At 38.8% G+C, this 23,833-nt stretch overlaps 1 protein-coding gene across 10 annotated transcripts in view; it reads right to left on the bottom strand.

Annotated features, from left to right (window-relative positions):
* CSGALNACT1 (chondroitin sulfate N-acetylgalactosaminyltransferase 1) overlaps nt 1-23,833 on the bottom strand; it is a 400,361-nt gene that overhangs the window by 192,328 nt on the left and 184,200 nt on the right. Inside the window, exon 1 of one of the 10 annotated variants that reach the window (XM_027865515.1) lies at nt 3,821-3,912. The exons of 8 other annotated variants lie outside the window; for them this stretch is intronic. The gene's annotated coding sequence lies outside the window, so the exon portion shown is untranslated. Of the gene's footprint in view, nt 1-3,820; nt 3,913-23,833 lie in introns of those variants that run through there. One more of the 10 variants, XM_027865516.1, reaches the window with a different exon arrangement.

Genomic DNA, 23,833 nt, shown 5'->3' on the forward strand with positions numbered 1-23,833 from the left:
ACAGCCAGTACCTATCTGAAGCATAACCTGACTCAAAGGACAATTCTCTCCATCCATTCTGCCATGGAGCTTCTCTGGGGGCAACATAATATAGTTAAAAGGTTACTCAGTGCTACACACATTATGACAGAGGTGATGGACTCAAGGTATAGATTGAGACACAGATTGGCCATGGCCAATTCTGGAATTTGTTTTGCTTGACTATGAATATTTGTTACAAAGGTTTTGTTTTTCTTCCTTTTTTCAATGATGGCCGGGAAAGGGGTGAAAGGGAGAGAGAGTAGATTTTCTTTAACTGAAAAAAAATTAAACAAAAAATTTAAAACTATGAAAATCAAAGTTATGAGCTATAGGAATAGAAACGAGAAAGTGTTTAGTAGTCTGAGGACTTGGGCTACAATTAAGCTTCACACTAACGCATTATATGACTTTGGGAACACCAGTTCACCACCCTGACCTCGGTTTCCATATCTGTACAATGAGGATAATAATGCCTGTCCTGAGTAATTCACAGAACTGATATGAGCATTAAAAGAAATAATATAATTGAATATTCTTTGAAACCTGCCCACTGTCATGAGTGCAAGAACAGAGAATCATAGATTTAGAGCTGGAAGGAAACTTAAAGCTGCTCTAGTCCAACTGCCATCATTTCACAGATGAGGAAACTGAGGCACAGAGAGGTGAATATTATTATCATTATAGTCAGCTTAATAAGAGTTCACCACAATGGCAGCCATAATGACAGATGAGTTTCTCTGATTACTGTTAGTGAATTTAATTCTAAATACAATAAATTTTAATGAAAGCCCACAAGCCTTAATTACTCTTCAGTAATGGTATGACTCAGTAAACATCAAGAATAATATTTTCAAAGACTGTAGCAGCATAATTACATCTCCACGATGTGCCTCATTTTATATGCATTCTTAGAAAAGTTTAATATTCTAAACCTCAGAGTTTAATAACTGCAGGGTTAATGGGAACTGCAAGGGCTCTATTATTTAATTCATAGCTGAGTAAAAATACCATTTACAATAGTAACAAATACTCTGCTTTAAAACCTCCAATGACAATGAACACTCTCCAGTGGTTGGGAACCTGCAGCTTTGAGGTCACGTTTGGCCCTCTAGGTCCTCAAATACGAATCTGCACTTGAGGACCTACTTGGGTCCTGCACTGGATCCTACTCGAGGACCCAGAGGGCCACATGTGGCCTCGAGGCACAGGTTCCCCACTTCTACAAGTGAAGCCTCTTGAGGGAGCCCATTTCACGTTTGGATTATTTCAACTAATGGAAAGTTCCTCTTTCTATGAAGCCAAAAATCTGTTTCTTTGCATCTTCCACCTACTGCTTCAAGTTCCACCTTATGAGAAGCAAAACAAATCAAATCTCTCTTCCATATAATAACACTTCAAATATTTCAAGTCAGAGATCAGGCACCTTTTAAGTCCTCTCTTCTCTAGTTACAATATCCCCCATTCCTTCAAATCAACCTTGTATAGTATAATTTTAAGTTCTCTCCTATCTAAATGTCTCCAGAGTTCTTTTTAAAATGTAGTGTTCAATCCTGAATACAATAAACCATATGTAATAAACATTCGCTGAATAAAAAGAAGAGCAAAACAACCTATAGAGGTTATGGACAAGGGGGTTCCTGGTTATTAATAGTACAAAGGATTGGAGACGAATACAGTGAGTGGGACTATCACTTCTCTCATTCTGAACAATGCTTACATTAATACAGGCTAAGGTCATATTAGTTTTTTGACTTCCATATGACACCATTGGACTTGACACCCACAATTTTTATACAGTCATCTAAGTCTCTCCAATTCTGGCTTCATGCAGTTGATTTTTTTGGCCCAAATACAGAACTTTACATTTATGAGCACTACATTTCATCTTCTTAGAGCCTTTAAAGATTCTTTTGGATCCCTACTCTGCCATCTGGTGATTCAGATATTCCTCCCAGCTTCCCACCATTCCATGTTTAATAATTTGATACAATTCAACAAACATGTATTAAGCAACTAATCTATGTCAGGCACTATGTATATAAAGCCAAAACCAAAACAGTTCCTGCCTTCAGAAAGTTTAGATTGTACTGAGAAAAATGATACATATGAAGTTAAGTAAATACATAAAACATGCAAAGTAAATTCTTAGTGGAAGGGAAAGGGATACTGGCAACTGGAGAATCAAGATAAACCTACTGTAGGAGGTGGCATACGAGCTGAGCTTTGAAGGAAGCTAGGGATTCATGAGGCATAGATGAAGAGGGAGTGTACTCAAGGCATGGAGGGCAAAGCCACAGAAATGGGATCAAAGATCATGTGGGAACAGCAAGAAAACCAGTTTGGCCAGACCACTGGGTGCATGAAGAGAAAGAATGCATAAAAAGGTTGGAAAGGTAGACTGGAGACAGGTTATGAAGAGTGTTAGACAAACAGAGAAGTTTCTCTTTTATCCTAAGGGCAACAGGAAGCCACTGGAGACTGTTGAGCAGAGAAGAGATTTGTTCAGACCTGTGCTTTAGAAGTATCAATTTGGCAGCTATGTGGAGGATGAGAGAGAGAAGAGAATTAAGGCAGGGAGGACAATTGTGAAACTACTGCAAAAAGTCAAGGTGAGAGATGATGAGGTCCTGAAATGGGGAGAGGGGCAGTCATAGGAGTAGAGAGAATGGGCTGGATGAGAGAGAAATTGTAGAAGCAAAATCAACAAGACTTGGCGATTGATTGGCTGTGAGAAACAAGTGAGAGTGAGAAAAATGGAGAATGACTTTGCAGTTGCGAACTTAGGTCACTGAAAAGATGGCGGTATCCTCATCTGAAACCGGGAAGTAGAATGTTAATGGGCAGCTTAGAGTGAAGAAGGTTTTGGGAAAAGATGAGTTCTGTTTGGAACGTGTTGAATTTGAGATGTGTATTGGATGTCTAGTTGGAAATCTTTAATAATCAGTAGATATTGAAGAGTTGTGTTTCAGGAGAGATATGGACTAGAGAGATATAGATCTGTGAGGCATTTGTATAGAAATTACAAAAGAACTCATGGGAATTGATGGAATGATCTAGAAAAGCATATAAAGAAGGAAAAGAAGAAGGCTCAGAGCAATACCAGCCATGCCTACAGTCAAGCTATTGATGAAAATGTTGAATAGAACAGGGCCAAGGACAGTTTTATAGCATTCCATTAGAGTTTTTTTAAAACGGACAAGCCCTCTACCTTTATGTAGCCTGTGAAGGAGCTAGCAGAATTATAAGCCCCATTTTCCAGTGAAGTAACTGAATCTCAGAGATGAACTGACTTGCTCACAGTCATATAGCTAGCAAGAGGTCTTCATCCTGAACCCAGACTGGTTTACGGAGCCTAAATCAGCATTCTTCCCACAACACAATACAATTTGTATACCACTGCATATAGAGTCCACAGTTACTATGGAGATTAATGATCTCAACAGTGGCAGCAGGAATTCTCTAGGGAAAGGGAATTCAAAGTAAAATGAAAGGCAGTGCTCAGCCTTGGCTATTTTTAAAAAATCACGTACACTGATACAACACTGAATGAACCAAGATGGAATTATCTTTGTTTTTAGCACAACATTTTCATTCTCATTCACTGATTCTAAACCCAGGCGTAATCTCCACTGCATCAGGTCATACTAGCTTTCATTCAGCTTCCTCTCTGGTCATTGTTATTATCCCTCACCTATTCAACTCCCCACTATCAACTCTGGCAATCAAATCTGACTTCTACTTCAGACATTAGCTGTACCTGGTCCTTTCAATTCTAAGACTTACATTTCTGGTTACTTACTTGCATTGTGCATTCTCTCCCATGACCTGCAACAGAATGTCCCAGGATGTCCTGAATGACAGCACTCTCCCACTCCCTCAGTGTGGGAAACGTTATATATAGTCAGCCCCATGGACCACATGTGGCTACAGCCACTGCCAGATTCAAGTATGCTGCCATTTGTTGAACAGAACTGTCTCTCAGAATTGCCTTCCCATGTGAGAAGCATCCTGGTAGAAGCCCCACCTCTGATACATACTGACTTGCTACCCTGGTTGAGTCACTTCTCAATGGCCCTAAGCAACTCTCTAAAAACATCACTGGCAGAGGTTTTGATCTGCATGCAAAGAGGTTCTTCACTGAGTTTCCTACACTGATGAGATCACAGGTCCAGTTCTCTCACCCACTCAAAGCAAGAACCATGTGGTAACATTAGTAGCAAGAGCTAACATTGATCTAGCACTTCTTATCAAATGAGATACTCGTAAAGTGGTAAGCACAATACCTGGCACATAGTAAGCATTATATAAAAGCTTATTATCATTATTACTATTATTATTATTATTACCATCATCATCATTCTCAGCTGACAAAACATCTTACATCATCTCATTCAATCCTTAAGACACCTCTATGAGGAACTAGTAAACAGTAAGACAGACTCAAATCCAGATCTTCTGGTCTCTCTTAAATTTATGTCTAGTGCTCCTTCCAATATACCACACTGCCTTGCCAAAGCACTATACAAGTACAAATGTTAGTAGTTAGTCAATAAACATTTATTAAGTGCCTACCGTTTACTAGCACTGTGTTAAGTGCTCAAGATACAAAGAAAGGCAAAAGACAGCCTCTACTCTCAAGGAGCTCACAGTCTAATGGGGACAATAGGTTGCAAACAACTATGTGCAAACAAGCTACGTACCAGATAAACTGGAAATAGTCATGCTAAATATGACCACCCACAGAGGCAATCCTCCTTTATGAGTGCCTAGTAACATCACTTGCAAAATCAAAGGTTTTAGAACTTCTGTGGGTTGATTCATTCATTCATTTATCCAATAAACATTTACCACTTAGCCAAAGCACTGCATTACTACGTGCTTGATAAATGTTCAATATTGGAAAAGAAGAAGAGTTAGAGCAGTTGTAATTAATGACTCAAAGGTCTCATAGAATTAAGATCTGAAAAGGAACTTAGAAATGATCTAGTTCAACCCTCTCATTTACAGAATAGGAATGCCATGCAAGTAGAAAGGAGCAAACCTAGGATTTGAATCCAGGTCCTACTATACCAAATCCAGCGCTCCGGCCACTATAGTAAAAATTACCTCTCATGAGTCAGCGGTTCTAAAGGCTTTCTCTAGGCATGAACTGAAATCTATTGATTAAATAAGTCTTGACTAGCCAAGACATTGCCAGAATGGTAACTACCATGTTATCAAAGATGCCTTGCTGGGGCAGCTAGGGGGTACAGTGGACAGACCTTCAGCCTTGGAGTCAGGAGGACCTGAGTTCAAATCCGGCCTCAGCCACTTGACACTTACTAGCTGTGTGACCCTGGACAAGTCACGATTGCCTCACCAAAAAGAAAAAAAAAAGATGCCTTGCAAATCAGACCTGGCATAAAAGACATGATCAAGGGCATACGGGAAGGGATAAAGAGTGAGCCAATGATGTAAAAAGAATGAGACACTAAACATAGAAAGTCTAAATGGTGCACTGCTACCCCAAGATACTAAAGGAAAACCTTCAGTACAGTGGCCTTCAGCAAACACAAATCCATGGGAGATTTCTGGGGAAGCATGGACAATAATCACACAGGAAAAGGTGAAGATACACCCAAGTACCAAAGTAAATAGCCATCCAAAAGAAAGGAAGAAGAGAGATCACTGAAAAATGTATAAGTAAGGCAGCTATACAAAATCCTACCCAATAACTTCCCTTTCACAAAGTTAGTGTCTCCCTAAGTATCCAGCCGCAAAATGAGATTTTCAAAGAAAAAAAATGTTTTCCTTTTCTTTAGGCTTTGAGTAAAGTTAATTAAAACTTTGCAAACCCAAAGGTCATAGATAAAACTTAATGAAACTTGCAAATTTGAGGCCAAATATATATATATATATATGTATGTATATATATACACACACACACACACAGAGACACATATGTATATGTATATATGTATACACTCACACACACCTGCAACTCTCCCATGTTAATGACAAAAGGGAAAAAACACAAGAGAAGAGCTGGGCAGAAAAATTCCAAACACTAAAATATACATAATTTCATGGCATTCCTAAATCTGGATATGTAATGTGTACCCAGAGATCACCTGGACAAATCCAATTCCAGGTCTGTTAAGCTGCTGTCAGAATCTGCTAGGGGCAAGAGGCTGACAGGCTTCAGCTGCTTTTCCCTGTGCTCACTCCAGTTGCTCTCAGACCTGCAGACTATAGGCTAGTCATGTTTATTGAGGGTGAGATTACTTCCTGCCCTAAACAGGAAGTTGATATACAAAGAATACAAAGGATACACAAAGAATGATACTCTGCTGTATCTCCTCCATCACAGTGGAAAATACCTTTTGGGAGCCTACATCTCCCTATTTTATGTATCTTGAGATATTTGTAATCAGAGGGTCACTGGACAGAGCAGCATTATCATAAGGGAACAATACAAATACATATACATCAGAATAGCCATGACCCTCTAAGTTCATACACAAACACACACACACACACACACACATATTTTAAAATTCCACCTGACTCAGCACACAGAGAAATAATTTACAACAAAATATTTCTTGGATGTATAGAGATACGTGGCAGATCATAGTCAAGTCTGAGATGAGCAGTGTAAGTGTGATGAAAAGGTCTACTATTCATTGTGTAAAATTTTAGGATCAGAAGAGACTCAAGATTATATTGCAAATTTGGTTAAACCTCATGACTTAAAAATATGTGGGTATTCTCATATAACAACAATAATGACAGATGATGTTTATTTGGAGTTTTACTTTTTGGAAAGATGTGGTAGGCCTAGTGATTTCATCAATGTAGGGAACTCCCTCTTCTGATGCAGGTCAACAAATGCTAAATTAATAGTCTTAGAAAGCTGCCAAGGGCACCGAGAGGTTGAGTGCCTTAGCCTACGGTCATCCAGAATGTATATGGGATTTGAACCCAAATCCTGCAGACTACGAATTCATTCTCTATTCACCACACCAAGTTGCTTCTCATGTATTATTGAATTTAAACTTCGCAATGACCCTGAGAAGTAAGGTCTATGGTGATCATTTCTCCCCCATTTACAGATAGAGGAACTGAACCTCAAAAAGGTTAAATGACTCATTTTTGGATTTTTTTCTCATCAATATAGCAGGATGTTTCAACATTTGGAGAATTAAACTACCATGCAAATGAATACCAAAATTGACCCGTCCACCCAGCTTTGTCTTGCTCCTATGAAACATACAAGTAGTAAAGTGAATAAAATCAGTCAGCATTCTGTGCATTCTTCCCACACACACCTGCCCCAGGCAAGTTATCAGTGCTGCACATGTAGCCAGTTATACTATAGTATTTTAAACATTGTAGGGGAAAAATGCTCTTTATTTCCAAAAATATGTCTTCTAACCTAAATTTATGTTGTACAGTCAAATAGAAATAATTCTCCTTGCTTACCTTCAATTCACTCTACAATCAACAGTAAGGCAGATAGATCATTAGTGATATCGCTTATGGGAAAGGTCCTCCAAAAGTCAATTTCAATGAAAATAAATGGGTACTTTACTGGTGCTTTTAAGAGAGGGGGGGGAAATATCCAGACTCTCAGTCTCTTTAGATTCATGATTTAAAGAAAATTTTCCCACTTTAGTTTCTTCGTATTAAGAGCAGCTGCAATTCTACTCATTTCATATTTCAGAAAAAGTCAGGCCGGTGATTAAATCACAAAGTGTCTACTTCAGGTGATGCTGGGAGAACATGAAATAAACGGTTGCAGAAAGGCAGGGTATATTGAAAAGAACACTGAATTTGGAAACAGAAACCTAAGTTTGAAGTCAGTTTTTGTTCCTGTGTATCTTTAGGCCACACTTTCCTCATCTGCAAAATGAGTAATTTAGAGTAGATTACATCTAAGATCTCTTCTAACCCTAAAATCTATGATTCCTCAGTGCCTCAAGCCTTCTCCCCTTAGAAAATCCATCCTTCTGCCATGTTGGCCCCCTTCTCCCCCTAGTGAGTTTATTTTGATGCTCTTTATACTTAGGCTAAAAAAAAATTCCTGCTTTCTTCCACCATTAATCTTTTCATTTACTTCAATATTTTTCTGGCTGTATTAGTGTTCACTCTATGCTAGGTGGCACATAGTGCATAAAGTACCAGTCCTGGAGTCAGGAAGACTCATCTTTTTTGAGTTCAAATCTGACCTCAGATACTCACTAACTGTGTGACCCTGCGCAAGTCACTTAATCCTGTTTGCCTCAGTTTCCTCATCTGTAAAATGAGCTGGAGAAGGAACTGGCAAACCACTCCAGTATCTTTACCAAGAAAACCCCAAGTGGGGTCATGAAGAATTGGACACAACTCAAAAACGACTGAACAACTACGAACCATGTGAGCTGGAAGGAAGCTTGATATCACATTCTATGTAAAGTACACAACCAAGGAAGACAGATCATCTGATTGGACATGTCACATCCATGTCTATATTCTTTAGGAGTCACTCCTTGGCCACAATGATACATCCTACCTCTGAGGTCCAAAGCAGGATTCTTTATGCATGCTGGTGTCTGTGGATCTTCATCCTTGTTTCACAGACAAGATGCTGCTGCTTCAGAAAGTCTGAATTCATTCTCTTTGAAAAAAGTATCCTACCTACTGCAAAGTTCCAGTGGTTGAGAGTTTCTTATCCTTCATCTGCTCCATTGCCTGCTTCCGTGTCCTTTCATTTGCTGACCTCTCAGTCTCAGCTTTCAGTTCCCTTCTGCCTCAAAAGCCTTTAGTGTCCGGTTTGCTTCTTAGATCATTTCTTCTACCCTAAGAACTCTTCATCCACTCTGAAAAGCCAAAGCGTATAGCAGTCTCCCTCAAAGCCCCTTCTTTCACCTTCTCAAGCAAGGACGTCAATGTGCATTGAATGTAGGCAGAGGTGAAGGTTGCCACTAGCAGGCGGACAATCAAAGCACAATCCCTATGAATAGCTCAATGATGTCCTCAGCTTCCACACTTCTTATGAAAGTGGGGGTTAAGATTTTCGAGAAGAACTACCACCTTTCACGACACTCCCATCAGAATGTCACAAAAAACTGCCTGGTTGCTCTGCCTTCAAGTCCAGTGCATTTAAGCCAACCTGTTTATTCCTTTCTCTATCTCCACATTAATGTTCCCATGTGTGGTCTGTAATAAGCACTAATTTATTAAGCACTAAACACAATCAGCAAAGCCAAACCCTACTTACAATTATCTATGAATAGCATTAACAATTTCACTATCTCTGGTTGCTGCCACAGCCAATTAACTGAGTCCTTAACCGTAAGACTTTGCAAAGGCAGATGAAAAGGTGTTATCCCTCATAGAAACATTAATTGTAAAGTATCCCATACAACTTGAGAAGTGGAAAGGGCCTTAGAGGTCATCTAGCTACAATTTTCTCTCTGAGGCTAATTCAAGTGGGGATGAGTTCTGATAATCCATTCCAATAACTGCACCTGGTCGCCCCTGTGGCCAATTGCAACAGTGTGGAGCTAAGTGTGCTGTCTGCCGCCATGGAAAAGAGGAAAGCTAACTGGCCCAGCTTGTCAAAAGAATGATATTATTGAAATACAGAGATGATGAGCTAGCACACAGCTCAGAATAATAATGATACCAGAACACATGGGGCCTCCAGCAATTTTGAATTTCAAACCCTCTCAAAGTTAATTAACAGTGACCTAGTATGAAAGGCTCAGCCTGACCCTTTACCAATAATGCAAAAAGCAAAGTGCCCATCTTACTGACAGTGGGTCAATAATGGCACCGTTGAATATGAGAGAGCCAACCCAAAGAGGATAGTAGGAAGATGCTATGTAAAAAAAAAAAAAAGACCTGAATAAAGAGATAATTATTAGTTATGAGTGCTAGGGAGAGGGAAGAAAGTTGAGGGCTCTCCATAGAAAGAGAAACACTAGTTCAGGAAAGTGTACTATTGCTAAAAAGAAAAAAAAAGAGCTTTATAAGAGTCAAGTCGGACAAAACTGATACCTGATAATTATCTTCTGACAGGCTGTTTGGGGGAGGGAGGTGTTTTGTTTTTTCCCATCATGTTCCCTCAGTTTCCTTCTTTGGAAGAGTTTCTAAGATGTCATGGTTCTATGTTGCACAGTGCAGTTCCAGAGACCCATTGATAGAGACGTGTAGAGATTCTGGAAGCCACTGAGATGACCGTCTTCAATAAGTTCCTAGGGTCCAGCTTTCCTCTCTGCTTTTCTCTCTAGAGACTTCAGGGAGATATAAAATCCTGTTTGGGATTCAAAGCCCTTCACAACCTGCTACCTTCCTACCTCTCCAGCCTTCTTATACCTTAGGTACTCTGGGATCCAGTGACACTGGCCTCCTTATTCGTTGCACAAGACACTCCATCTGTGTTTATTTTTACTAACTGTTCTCCACACCTGGAATACTCTCCCTTTTCATCTCTACCTTCCTTTGGCTTCTATCAAGTCCCAGCTAAAATCTCATTTTCTATTTTCTATCAGCCTTTTCTGATTTCTGTTTATTCTCATGCCTTCCTTATGTTGATTATCTCCAATTTATCCTCTATATAGCTTGTTTGTATATAGTGGTTTTCATGTTGACTCCTCCATTAAACTGTGAGCTGCTTGAGAACAGAGACTGTCTTTTCCTTTTCTTTGTATCCCCAGTGCTTAGCACAGTTACTGGCACACAGTAGGCCCTTAACAAATACTTACTGAGTGACTGACTTGGGTAAGATACACTGTCTCTCTTGAGATCTTGAGATGAGATCTTGTCTCACTGTGATCTAACAAGTTCATTCACTCTTGTAGAGTCTTTGTTATATTCTAATTCGTTTAACTTTTCCAATTTATGTTTGCTTAAACGATTTTATTCATTATTCACTATTTGCCTTTTGAGTAACCATTGTTTACTGGGAAGGAGATAAACTGACAGGTATAAGCTAAGGGCTATTCTCCCCAAATAAGAGTGACCAGAGAAGTAGCTTTTGTTCTGAATTTATTGAACCCCTGGACTGTCAATATTTGGGGGGGAGAGGATAGATACAAAGCTAGCCCAATACCCTTCTTGGAAATCCATGAAGGAAGGAGCAAGTACCCAGCCATAATCCCTCTCCTTCCCTTAGTTCCAAAGATATCTATCCAAGTTGCTTGAAAGTCAAATCCACATCATCTATGTGAACATACATGCCTCACATGGGCACTTATATCCTACATACAGATGAGAAAACTGAGGCCCAAAGAAATGAAGTGATTTACTCCAGGATACTTGAAAGTGTGAAGCACCAAGCTGAGGATCTGATCCCAGGTCCTCTAATTCTGAATTCCTGTTTTTTTTTTATCTACAATGTATCTTACACTTCTCTTTAATAACTCACCTAACCAAGAACAAAGTTTGACACACAGTGGGTGCTCAATGAATACTAAATAACTGAGCCATGGGTACATGAATAAATTTTAATTTAGTCTAATAACATTGTCATTTAAAGTGTTTGTGGGAGGAAGATTTAAAGTTAGTTGTTTTTAAATTTCAGGATAATTTAAATTATGCTGTCTAATCTTTTTTTTAACAATGGTTAAATTGTATTCTTTAAACACACTGTTGTTGCTTGGGGTTGTAATATAAACTTGTCACCAATTTGGGGGAAAAAATCTGGTCAAAAATATAAAACATTTTACTTTTTTCTCCATTGCTGTTGTAAGATTAAATGCAACAAATACAATTGTCCCATCTATTGGACCATGAAATCAAATTCACTTCAACAAATATTTACAGAGTGAGCACCTACTATGTGCAGGGCAGCTTACCTTCAAGATGCTTCCCGGGGGAGGTAAGAGTTACAATACATGCACAGACAAGAAAATTTTAGAAAGGAAGGAGAGAGAGAGAAGAAGGAAAGCAAAGAGGAAAATTAGCACAAATGTATGCAAATAGCATCTGCAACACCAAAACCAAATGTCCTGAAAGCCAAGAATTTCCCACAAGTCCAAGAATAGGTACAAAGCCATCAGGCCACTATCTCCCCAAAACTTCTGCTAACTGAAAAGACTATTTACAGAGACTTTTCTGGGGCTCCATGAAGGATTTTAAAGTAATTTTTTATGTATCTATACATATATATACGTATATGCATATACACATACTATACATATAAAAGAAAAGGCATACATATGCATATACATGCATGCATGCATGCATATGTATACACACATACCACCAAAAGTGGTTATGTATATATACACCAACATAAATGGTATTTTTCCTTTTTTTCTCTCCTTCCATAAATGGTTTTGGCATATATTGTGGTTTTAAAAAGTATACACACAGGGCAGCTAGGTGGCGCAGTGGATAGAGCACTGGCCCTGGATTCAGGAGGACCTGAGTTCAAATCCAACCTCAGACACATAACTCTTACAATCTGTGTGACTTTGGGCAAGTCATTTAACCCCACTGCCTAGCCCCCCCCCCAAAAAGTATACACATGCATTTATATATGTATATTTATATATTATTTTTTTTCCTTTCAAAAAGATAATATTTTAGGTCTATAGCTTATTATTGAGGTTATCCATGTTGAGATAAATGTGGTATTTATAATTAGAGTGATTAAAGTAAGTAGCTATAAAATGCAAAGTGCTTTCCATAACCTTGTGAGGTGGGTGGCCCAACCTAATGAACTAATGCCTTTGAATTCAAATTGACAAAGGCTTGAAATTACCTCAAGCGGCACTACCTGTCATTGGTTACATTTTAATTACATGTTTTGAGGGAATGTCCAAAGTTAGATATGGCAGCTAGGTGATGAAGCAGATAGAGTGCCAGGCCTGGTGTTAGGAAGATTAGCTGTGTGATCATGGGCAAGTCCCTTAACCCTGCTTGCCTCAGTTTTTTACCAGGCAAATGAGCTAGAGAAGGAAATGACAAACCACTCCAGTATCTTTGCCAAGAAAACCCCAAATGGGGTCATGAAGAGTCAGATGTGACTGAAAACAACTGAACAGCAACATTAAGTTAGATAATATCAAGTAGTTTCCTTTTTTACAAAGCAGAACATGCCAATGTCCTAGAAAAAAATAAAAACAATTTCTATCTCTACCCATTTGAAAAACAGCAATCATGCTATATTATACTTCAGAGATCTGGGATTATATTATTATTTGTAATAATAGCATTTGTATAGTGCTTTAAAGCTTGCAAAGTACTTTACAGATTTTCTCATTTACGATATCCCTGGGAGGTAGGTGCTATGATCAGCCACATTTCACAGATGAGGAAACTGAGGCAGAGAGAAATTAAGTGACTTGTCAAAGGTCACACAGCTAGTAAGCATCTGAGGCTGGATCTGAACTCAGGTCTTCCTGATGCTAGATCCAATTCCTTACACTGTGCCACTTAGCTCCCACCTAGCTTTTGTAGGTGTGGTTACTCCCTTCTAACAATATAGATCAGAATACTTCCTATACCTCAGATCACAACATCATATATTTAGAGCTGCAAGGGCTCTTAAAGATCATCTAATCCAACCCCCTCATTTTATAAATAAAGAAACTGAGGCCTGAGAAGTCAATTGACTTATTCAGAGTCAGATAGCTATTAAGTATCTTAGGCAGGATTCAAATTCAGATCTTTCTGACTGCAAGTCAAACGCTATAACTCACTTACACGGATACTGCCTCTTAATGATCATCAGCTGTGACTGCATGCTGATTCTCCTCTTGTGCCAGCCTCTCCAAAATGAACATGAGCTGGCCTCAATGCCTTTACACAGTGGCAAGACATGCCAAAGCTCACACTCCTCTATCATGTTCCTTGAGAGTCCAGACCTACCCACAGACCACAAAGGAGGCATCCCAAAGGAGTGCTTAAGTAAAAATATTTCTATTTCTTAACTTTTCAACTTTTTCCTCTATCAGCTCTTTGTGCTTAGAAGTACCCACCCTCAAAAGGCATCAGTTTTCTTCCCTCCAATAGATTCTCTTCCCTTCTGGACAAAGACAGCAAAAGCTTTTACGTTCACACAAATAATTGGTTCTTTCTTAAAAGTCTTCACAGATGAAATCTTAGCATGAGAAAAGGAAAACTTCACTCATCCATAAGTCAAGAGAAAAACCAGAATGGGTAAGACAGTCTATGTAAGAAAAAAGAGGAAGGAAGGAAGGAAGGAAGGAAGGAAGGAAGGAAGGAAGGAAGGAAAAGAAACTTCAGCCTGTTTAATTAAAAGGAGCTGTATGACATACAAACAGCCAGCTAGAAGGAATAGTTGCATGTTGCTCAGGCAGTCCAGAGCCATATGGGTAATTAAACCTCAACAAACCAGGCAAATGAGCCACTGCAAGTTGATACATTGGATAAAGTTAGAGTCAAACTGACACTTGTGTAGGAATGTGCTGCTTCCTGGGGTAACAATTTAAAATATTCCTATGCACTTGGTTGAGCAGGAATTAGCTTAGTACCTCTCAGGAGATGAAGCTGCTAATCTGCATATGAAAGAGGGAAAGGTGGGTCACAGGAGGCTATCTGGGACAGTCACAAGTATCATTACACAGCTGATTCTCCTTTTATGTATTATTTTTGCCACAATATACATCAAAACCATTGGCAGAAGGAGAGGGGAAAAAAGAAAGAAAAAATTCCATTTAAGTTGGTTTTAGATTTTTTTTTTTTAATTCTCAGCTGGTTTGAGTTAACAGCCAGTAATCAGACATTCATGTACTTTATCTAGAAGACTGGATAAAAGTTATTTTAAAAAATAATAATAGAAGAAACAGTGCTGGGGATTCAGAATGCAAAGATGTATGCAGCCTAGCATGTGGACAGAGAAATGAAGAGAGAGACACGGATGCAGAGAAGGAGATGAACAGGAAAACAAGCCTTAGGATTCGCCCATTCCATCAGTACACAGATCATTTAGTCGTGTCTCACAATTTAACGGTAATATAGACAGGGTTCCTAGAGTAAGTCATACAGCTATTCCCAATGCTGTTATCACCTGAGAGTTTAGTTTTTATTACAAGATGCAGGGAATGGAAAGCTGGTCTATTTTACACTCTCCTTCACTAATCCCAGATATAAAAGAAACACAACAAATAGGATTTTTTTTAACTCTTTTGGAAAGGCAAGAAGACAAAAGAAGAAGGATGGATAATAAAAATGGATGACAGAAAGAAGACAGAACCGTTCTACTCCTATTTGCTTCTGTTTTTTTTCTGCCAATGAGAATAAATCTTTTGATTCAGAAAAAAAAAAGATAGCAAGAAAGGTGGCTCAGTGAGCCTGGAATCAGGAAGACCTGAGTTCAAATCCTACCTCAGACACTTATTAGCTGTATGACCCTGGGCAAGTAAGTCACTTAACCTCTATTTCCCTTAATCCACTGGAGAAGATTTTGAAATGGCAAACCACTCCAGGATCTTTGCCAAGAAAGTCCCATGCACAGTATGAAATAGGTATTACACATAGCACATATATTCATATGTATTTCATTATATTCATTTTTAAGTTGAGGAACTTAACTGAGGCAGAGAGTATCAAAGGAAAGATTCAAGATAAGTTCTTTCCTGGCCGTTTTCTCCACTACACCATGCCACCTGGGAGAGCTGACAGGAGAAGCTCTATCTTGGGGGCCACAATTATCTCAACACAAATTGATGGAATTGAATGATATTAGACCAGTCTTTAACATACTAGGAGCAGAATCTTTATTTGACCTGACTCCCTCTGCTACTTCCCCAAAACATGGACTTCCAAACATTCCCAAGCCCCTCCTTACTGGGGCTCCCACACCGATCCCTGTTTGTGTAAGTTGTTAAGACAAGGGCAATACCATGACTCTATATTCCTACCGGTCATGGTACTAGTTGCTTTTAGGAAGTCTTGAGCGCCCTTAGTAACTTAAAAGGCAGTCTCACTCACAGCTCTTGCAAATATCTCAGTCTGTGTACCACAACCCTGCACAAAGTGGAAAAAGAATTTGGGACTTAAGGCCTGCATTGACACACTCAACTAGAAAGTAACAATTTCCTCTGAGATCACAGCTACTGAGCAACTTGATTAAGGGAGATTTCTAGACCCTTGCAAAAACCACTGGCCATTTGCCAGGGCAAGTCATTGGATAAGGGCTCAGATCAAAAAGGTAGAATTCCAACAGCCTATAATACAAACACCATCCTTTTCTCCTTAGGCATTTTTACATCTTTAATTTTGTTTGAATGATATTTCACCTAAAATAAAAGGAGGGAGGGGGTAAAGGCTACCAGCACAGATTATTATGTCACTGTGACTCAATTAAGATCTTTCCAACAAAGAAATTATTCAACTGAGAGGCTAACAATTGATTTAATAACACTTAAATAAGGAAACCACAGTACATCTTTAAAGCTGGGAGTTTGCTACAATTGTGGTTCCTCCCTGGGCAATGTGACCTGGGACCTTGTAATTCATGTTAGTTTTGCAGCTACTCAACAGGAGCCAATTAATAATCTTCCTACTGATACCATGCAACCCCAAGGTGATTTTTTATTTGAGAAATCTTAAACTGCAGTGGAAAAAATATGTATTTTCAACACAGAAAAACATCTTGGTTTCTGAACGTGCAGAAAGCTTAGACTAAAGGGTTACTTTGAAACAATACTCATGTACATAATTGTTAGCTCTATCATGCCCAGAGGCATTCTGTTCCTTCCAGGGAGTTTTTATATCATCTAATTTATTTATTCTGAATTTAGCAAACACCTCCCCAAAAAAGGAAATTTCCACTTACAGAAATGGAAGGATATGTGAAAACACATATCTCTATTTCTTAGAGCTTGCTTTTTAAAATATACTATAAATTCAACATAATTTTCAAAACTGTACTGCTTGGCTATTTCTTTTTAAAGTCCTTTAGTTCTCGTCAGTGCGTTTTTGAAAATGCTTCAATGTTCCCATCTTCTTTCTTTTAATTTTGGCAATCTTATTACCAGCTCCACTCCTTCCCAAATTCTCCCCATATTTAAACACACATGCACAAGCATACACACACACAAAACACACACTCATACACACATACACACACATGCACACATCTTGTAACAATTAAACATATTCAAACAAAAAAATTCACATAGTTGCTATGTCAATAAATTTATGTTTCATTCTGCCCCCTTGAGCTTATCAGCATTCTGTAGAGAAGTAGACAGAATGTTTCCACATTACCAGTCCTTTCTAGTGGTGGTTGTCATTTGCACTGATCAGAATTCTTAAGAGTTTTAAAGCTGTGTTTACAGTACAGTGGATACTATAACGTTCTCGTGGTTCTGCTCACTTTGCTCTGCATCAGTTTATACAAGTCTTCCCAGGTTTCTCTAGAACCATCCTTTTACAATTTCTTATAATACAATAATTCTATTACATTTGTATACCATAATTTGTTCAGTCATTTCCCAATTGATAGGTACTTACTATGTTTCTGCTTCTTTATGTCTCTCTTGATTCTTTTGTTTACATTTCAAAGTTTCTACTCAGCTCTGGTCTTTTCATTAAGAATGTCTGGAAGTCCTCTATTTTATTAAAAATCCATTTTCTTCCTGTAGAGTGATATTAAATCTTTCCAGACAAAGTATTATCGGTTATAAGCCTTTATCTTTTGCCTTGTATGTTACCGTACCCCAAGTTTTTCTTGTATTTAGAGCTGTACATGTCAAAATTTGTATATTACTGACTATGATCCTTAAAACTCTCCTTTTGTATGTTCATGGTTTTTTTTTTCCTGTGATCTGGAAGCTCTGGATATTGACTATAAGTGATTTCATTTTGGAGATTTCTTATAAGAATAACTAGTAGATTCCTTCTGGTTCTAATCAGTCTGGGTAGTTTTAATTCATGATTTCTTAAAATGTTGTATCCAGGCTATTTTTTTAGTAGTTTGGTTATTCTTAGATTATTTTTTTCTTCTCGAAATTTTTTTTTCTCCTTGACCAGCTTTCCAAGTTAGTTGGTTTTTATATGTTATACTTAATATGTTCTTCTATTTTTCCAGTCCTTTGACTTTGTTCTAATATTTCTCATTGTTTTTAACAGTCATTAACGTATATTTAGTCCATTCTGATTTTCAGGGAGTCTGTTACTTGGATAAGTTTTTGTACCTGTTGTATTAAGTTATTAATTTTCCTTTCACATTTTTCTTCTAGAGCTCTCATTTCATTTATATCCTTATTTTAATATTTACTTCATTTCTTCAAGGAATTCTAGCTGATCTCATGGCTATGTTCTTGTTTCAGGCTTTGACTATACATGCTGTGAAGTGATGCCCTTCTTCTGGATTTGTGTTGTGGGCATCCCTGGTTCCATAATATTTCTTTACCATTGGTGTCTCCATTGTTTACTCATTTTTCCAGATTTACTTCCTGAATTGAGATGCTATGTTAGGGCCCAGCCTTGCATACTTCTAGATGAAATATTGGCACCTTATTTGGTTCTAATTTGTATTATTTGGGAGTCCTACTGCAGCTTTTTCCAGGGGCTGAGGGTTATAGTTTTTTTAAATAATTAATTTATTTTTAGCTTTCAACATTCACTTCCATAAGATTTTGAGTTTTAATTTTTCTCCCTGTCTCACTTCTCCCCCTCCCCCAAGATGGTGTACAATTTTATATAGGCTCTACATATACCTTCACCTTAAGCATATTTTCCCATTAGTCATGATGTAAAGGACAATTAGAACTAATGGGAACTAATGGGAGGAACCACGAGAATGAAGCAATAAATCAAAGCAACAAAGGAAAAGGAGAGCAAATAGAACGCTTCCATTTGCATTCAGACTCCATGGTTCTTTCTCTGGGTGTGGATGACAATTTTTATAGCGAGTCTTTTGGAGTTGTCTTAGATTCTTGCGTTGCTGTGAAGAGCCAAGTCTATTAAAGTCAGTCATCCCACAATGTGGCTGTTACTGTGTACAGTGTTCTCCTGGTTCTGCTCATTTCACTATACATCAGTTCATGTAAGTCTTTCCAGGATTTTTTGAAGTCGGCCTGTTCATCATTTCTTACAGCACAATAGTATTCCATTACATTCATATACCACAACTTATTCAGCCATTCCCCAATTGATGGGCAACCCCTCAATTCCTTGCCACCACAAAAAGAACTGTTATAAATATTTTTGTACATGCGGGTCCTTTTCCCATCTGTTTGATCTCTTTGGGATACAGACCTAGAAGTGCTATTGCTGGGTCAAAGGGTATGCACATTTTGATAGCCCTTTGGGCATAGTTCCAAATTGCTCTCCAAAATGGTTAGATCATTTCACAACTCCACCAACAACGCATTAGTGTTCCAATTTTCCCACATCTTCTCCAACATTTATCATTGTCCTGTTTCGTCATGTTAGCCAATCTGATAGGTGTGATGTGGTACCTCAGAGATGTTTTGATTTGCATTTCTCTAATCAATAGTGATTTAGAACATTTTTTTTCACATGACTATAGATAGCTTTATTTTCTTTCTCTGAAAACTGCCTGTTCATATCCTTTGACCATTTTTCAATTGGGGAATGACTTGTATTCTTATAAATTTTACTCAGTTCTCTACATTTTAGAAATGAGGCCTTTATCAGAGATACTGGTTGGAAAAACTCTTTCCCAGTTTTCTGCTTCTCTCCTAATCTTGGATGTATTGGCTTTATTTGTGCAAAAACTTTTCAATTTAATGTAATCAAAATTCATTTTGTATTTCATAATGTTCTCTATCTCTTGTTTGGTAATAAATTCTTCTCTTCTTCATAGATCTGAAAAGTAAACCTTTCTGTGCTCTTCTAGTTTGCTTATAGTATCAGTCTTTATATCTAAATCCTGTACCCATTTTGACTTTATCTTGGTATATTAAGATGTAAGTATATGCCCAGTTTCTACCATACATTTTTCCAGTTTTCCCTTGCTAAATAGTGATTTCTTATCCCAGAAGCTGGAGTTTTTGGATTTATCAAATAGTAAATTAGTATAGTCATTGACTGTTGTGTCTTGCATACCTAACCCATTCCACTGATCCACCACTCTATTTCTTAGCCAGTACCAAGTATTTTCGATAATTACCAGTACAGTTAGATGAGGATTCTATTCTTTAAGAACCTCAGCAGCACCTCAGGTCAACAACAGCACACTTTCTGCTTTCTAATTGCTCTGATCTAGGATGTGGTCTGAGCTTGACAGGCTCAGAACACCAGTCTAGAATCTGAGAGGCCCAGTTGCAGGCTGGCTTCTGGTTGAGCTCCAGTAGAGGGCTGCCGGCCCTAGCCCTTGTCAGCTAGATAGAGTGACATAACTGTGGGCTATCCCTGGATATTCCATTGCAAGCCCCAAACCCTACTGTGGGGTCAAAGGGACAGAACTGTAGGCTCACCTGTGGTCTGTACTCTCTTCCCTTGTATTCAGCCTCAGATCCAGACTCTGGCTGCACTAGATCTGAAATCTCAGTTAGGCTCACAGGAACAGAGCAGTTCTTTTCTACACTCCACGTCCTGTACAGAGTAAACACCTTGCAAGCTTGAGTTTTTTGTTTGGTCATATCTGAGTCTTCATGACCCAATTTAGCTTTTTTTTTTTTTTTGCAAAGATACTAGAATGGCTTGCCATTTCCTTCTTCAGCTCATCTGACAGTTGAAGAAACTGAGGCAAATAGGATTAAATGACTTGTCCAGGGTCACACAGCTAGTAAGTGCCTCAGGCAGGATTTGAACTCAGGTCTTCCTGACTCCAGGCCTGGTGCTCTAGACACTGTGCCACCTAGTTGCCCTAAGCTTGGGTATCACAATTACAAGCCTGCCCCTATTCAATTGTGCCTGGTCCGGAGCTGCAGTTGCCAGCTCTATCCATATTCTGGGCCTCCTTGGCTAGACCTCCTCCAAGGTCCTATAGGTCTTCATCTATCTCCTCTGTTAACTGAAGCTAGGAAAAGGACCTCCTATGATTTCTCTTCAGATTTCCCTTTCACCACTCATTTTAGTAGTCTTCCTTGTTCTTTATTGGAATAGCTGTGGGAGAGAGCTGGGCTGAATTTACTGCTCCCTCCTGTCTTTGTCCATATCATTTTAAAATCCAAACCAATGTCACCAAGTCCCCAAATGGCTAGGGACAAGCCACACCAATAATGAATGCCATTATTTGACTATTTTAAATGTATCAAAGACAAGAAGTCAACTCTAAAGATACCCAGGCAAGACAAATGGATGGCTGGACAGCCTGACTTGTCACTTTCCCTGTATACTCATCATTGTGAATTTCACCCAGAGGATTTGGTAAAAGGAAATATTTTCAAACCACACAGGCAGCAGCTTTACGTAATTCAATACTAAAACATCAATAGCAAACATATACTTTTTAGGTTCTCTTGCATTAAAATTTAAAAACATATGTGGTATCATGCAATCTAATCAAAAGGGCAAGGAAGGCTTCTAAGACACATAGGGACACAATCTACAGGTCATCTCACCCACCACCACCCAAGCCACTTTGAAGCATACCAGAGTACCTATGAGAAGGAAGAAAAATGAGCAAAGAACTTCTCCTCAGACCAGTTAACATGAGGAAGGCTGTTTTGGGCTTCAGTCAAAATGATCGTGTAATTATTGCCATCCTCACACAAAGGCAAGTGAGAACATGTGCAGAAGAGGGAGAGGAAGACCAGAAATAAAATACTGAGCAAAAAGCTCACCAAAGCATCTAAAAGGATGATCAGAAGCTAACTGTCTTACATCTGAGCTAACATCTATCTATTGCAAATGTCTCCCACCAACTTTCCCAACACAAGAGAGCTTTCGTTGGCCAAGTTTTATATTCTCCTCAGTTCTCACTTGGATTTCTTCTCTGTTTTCATTATGACAGATCCTAGCAGTGCTACATTTCCTCTAATCTTCCCAATATTAATTCACTAAAGCACTAGCCCATGAATCTACTAGACAAAGGATCTAAGAGTTTTTGAGCTGGAAGGAATCTTAAAGGTCATATGGTCCAATCCTCTCATTTTACAAAAGAGAGAATTAAGACCCCAGGAGGTGACTTGACTTGCACAAAGTCACATAACCAATTCTCGACAGAGTCAGGAATCAAACCAAGATCTTCTGATTTCAAGTCCAATGACCTTTCCACAATATCACAGGTATCACTGCCTTAGAGGAAGGGCTCCAGGGAGTCTTACTAGGGTTATTTCTTATCTGATGCGCCATCTCATACCAACAAAAACACACAGAAAACACAAAACATGGAGCTGCAAAATGTAATGTAAAGGAGATGTTCTCATGCCAGTTTTCAAATAAATCTTCCCATAACTGAAATCACATTTACTCCCAAAGTGAGACTCCAGCTTCAGCTAAAACTCTCCTTGGGCAGTTGAGTAATTCAACAGTTCAGCACTGTTCTTTCCCTTGCCTGACTTCCTAGCCCCATTTCTAACAACAGTACTAGTCTAGGCCTGCAGCAGAACTTGGCCGATGACAGCCCAAAGCCACAGCCAGGAAGGTTTCTTGGAACCTGAAGGTCTCTTAGCCAACACCCTCAAATAAGATTTCTTTCAACAGAGGCCCAATTCCATTAAGGAAACATGTCCAGCATGGAAAGCAGTAGCACAATACTACACCCACTGCAGCCTTGGGGGGGGGAAGGTGAGGCTTAAGCAACTATGGTAGATATTAGTTGGCAGACTAATCAGAAATAACACTTAATTATGTAATCACTGGGGAGGTGGCATGATCTGGTGCAATAATTACCCACCAGATGTGTTTAAGGGCTTACTTGAAGAAAAGTGTGGTCATGGCAGAAAAGCCAACAAGTTTGGGATGACAGGGGATTTTTTTTTTTAAATGCAGGGTAGGAATGGGAGGGCATGAATGCTATTATAGAGACTTACCTCTAAGTATCTGTCATCCCTGCACCAATGATCACAGTCAATCAATTAGCATTCATTTACCAAGTGCTTACTATTTGCCAGATTCTGTGCTCAGAAATGGGGACATAAAGAAAGGCAAAAACACAATCCCTGCCCTCAAGGAGTTTACACTCCAGTGGTGGAGAGAACATGCAAACAACTATGTTAGTACAAGTAACAGACAGTGTGAATGGGAGGTAATCAATCAATCACTAAAGTCTCATGCTAAGACCTATTCAGTATAGAATGTTATAATTGATAAATATCTTGCATATAGATTATTACATTTAATAACTCATATTTTTAGAGTACTTCAAGGTTCACAAAGTACTTTTCTCACAACAATACTAAGTAATCAATGCAAAGACTCTCATTTCCACTTTGCAGATGAAGAAAATGAGACCCAGAGAGGTGAGTCGAGGGTCACATACCTACCAAGTTTGAAGTAAGGACTCAAACCCAGGTCTTTTGGCTACAAGTCCAGAGATCATTCCACTACCCCAGACTGTTGCTTAGAACAACCCTGTGAGGTAAGTAAAGTAGGGATGATTATTCCCACTGAGTGAAATGAGGCTAGAAAATTGAAAAGTGACTTACCCAAGGTCATACTGTTGGGAAGTGGCCAAACTATGCCATCTCACATTTCTAAGCTATACTTCAGAGACCCCATGATTGACACCAGTCAGAAACACTGTAGAAGGGATTTCTGCATATAAATGGGCTAAATGATCTCTAAAACCCCTTCCAACTCATGCATTCTGTCTTTTGTGATCTGGCCTAAACCTATAAAACTCACCGGCGTGAAGACCTCAAAGTGTAGACACTCTCTACCCATATGCAAACAGGCAACTCATCTGTATTACAATCTTAGAGAACTGAGAAGTTAAATAGTATGCTCATGGTCA

This window comes from Vombatus ursinus, unplaced genomic scaffold (assembly GCF_900497805.2).
Source record: "Vombatus ursinus unplaced genomic scaffold, bare-nosed wombat genome assembly UNPS02014778.1, whole genome shotgun sequence".
NCBI lineage: Eukaryota > Metazoa > Chordata > Mammalia > Diprotodontia > Vombatidae > Vombatus > Vombatus ursinus.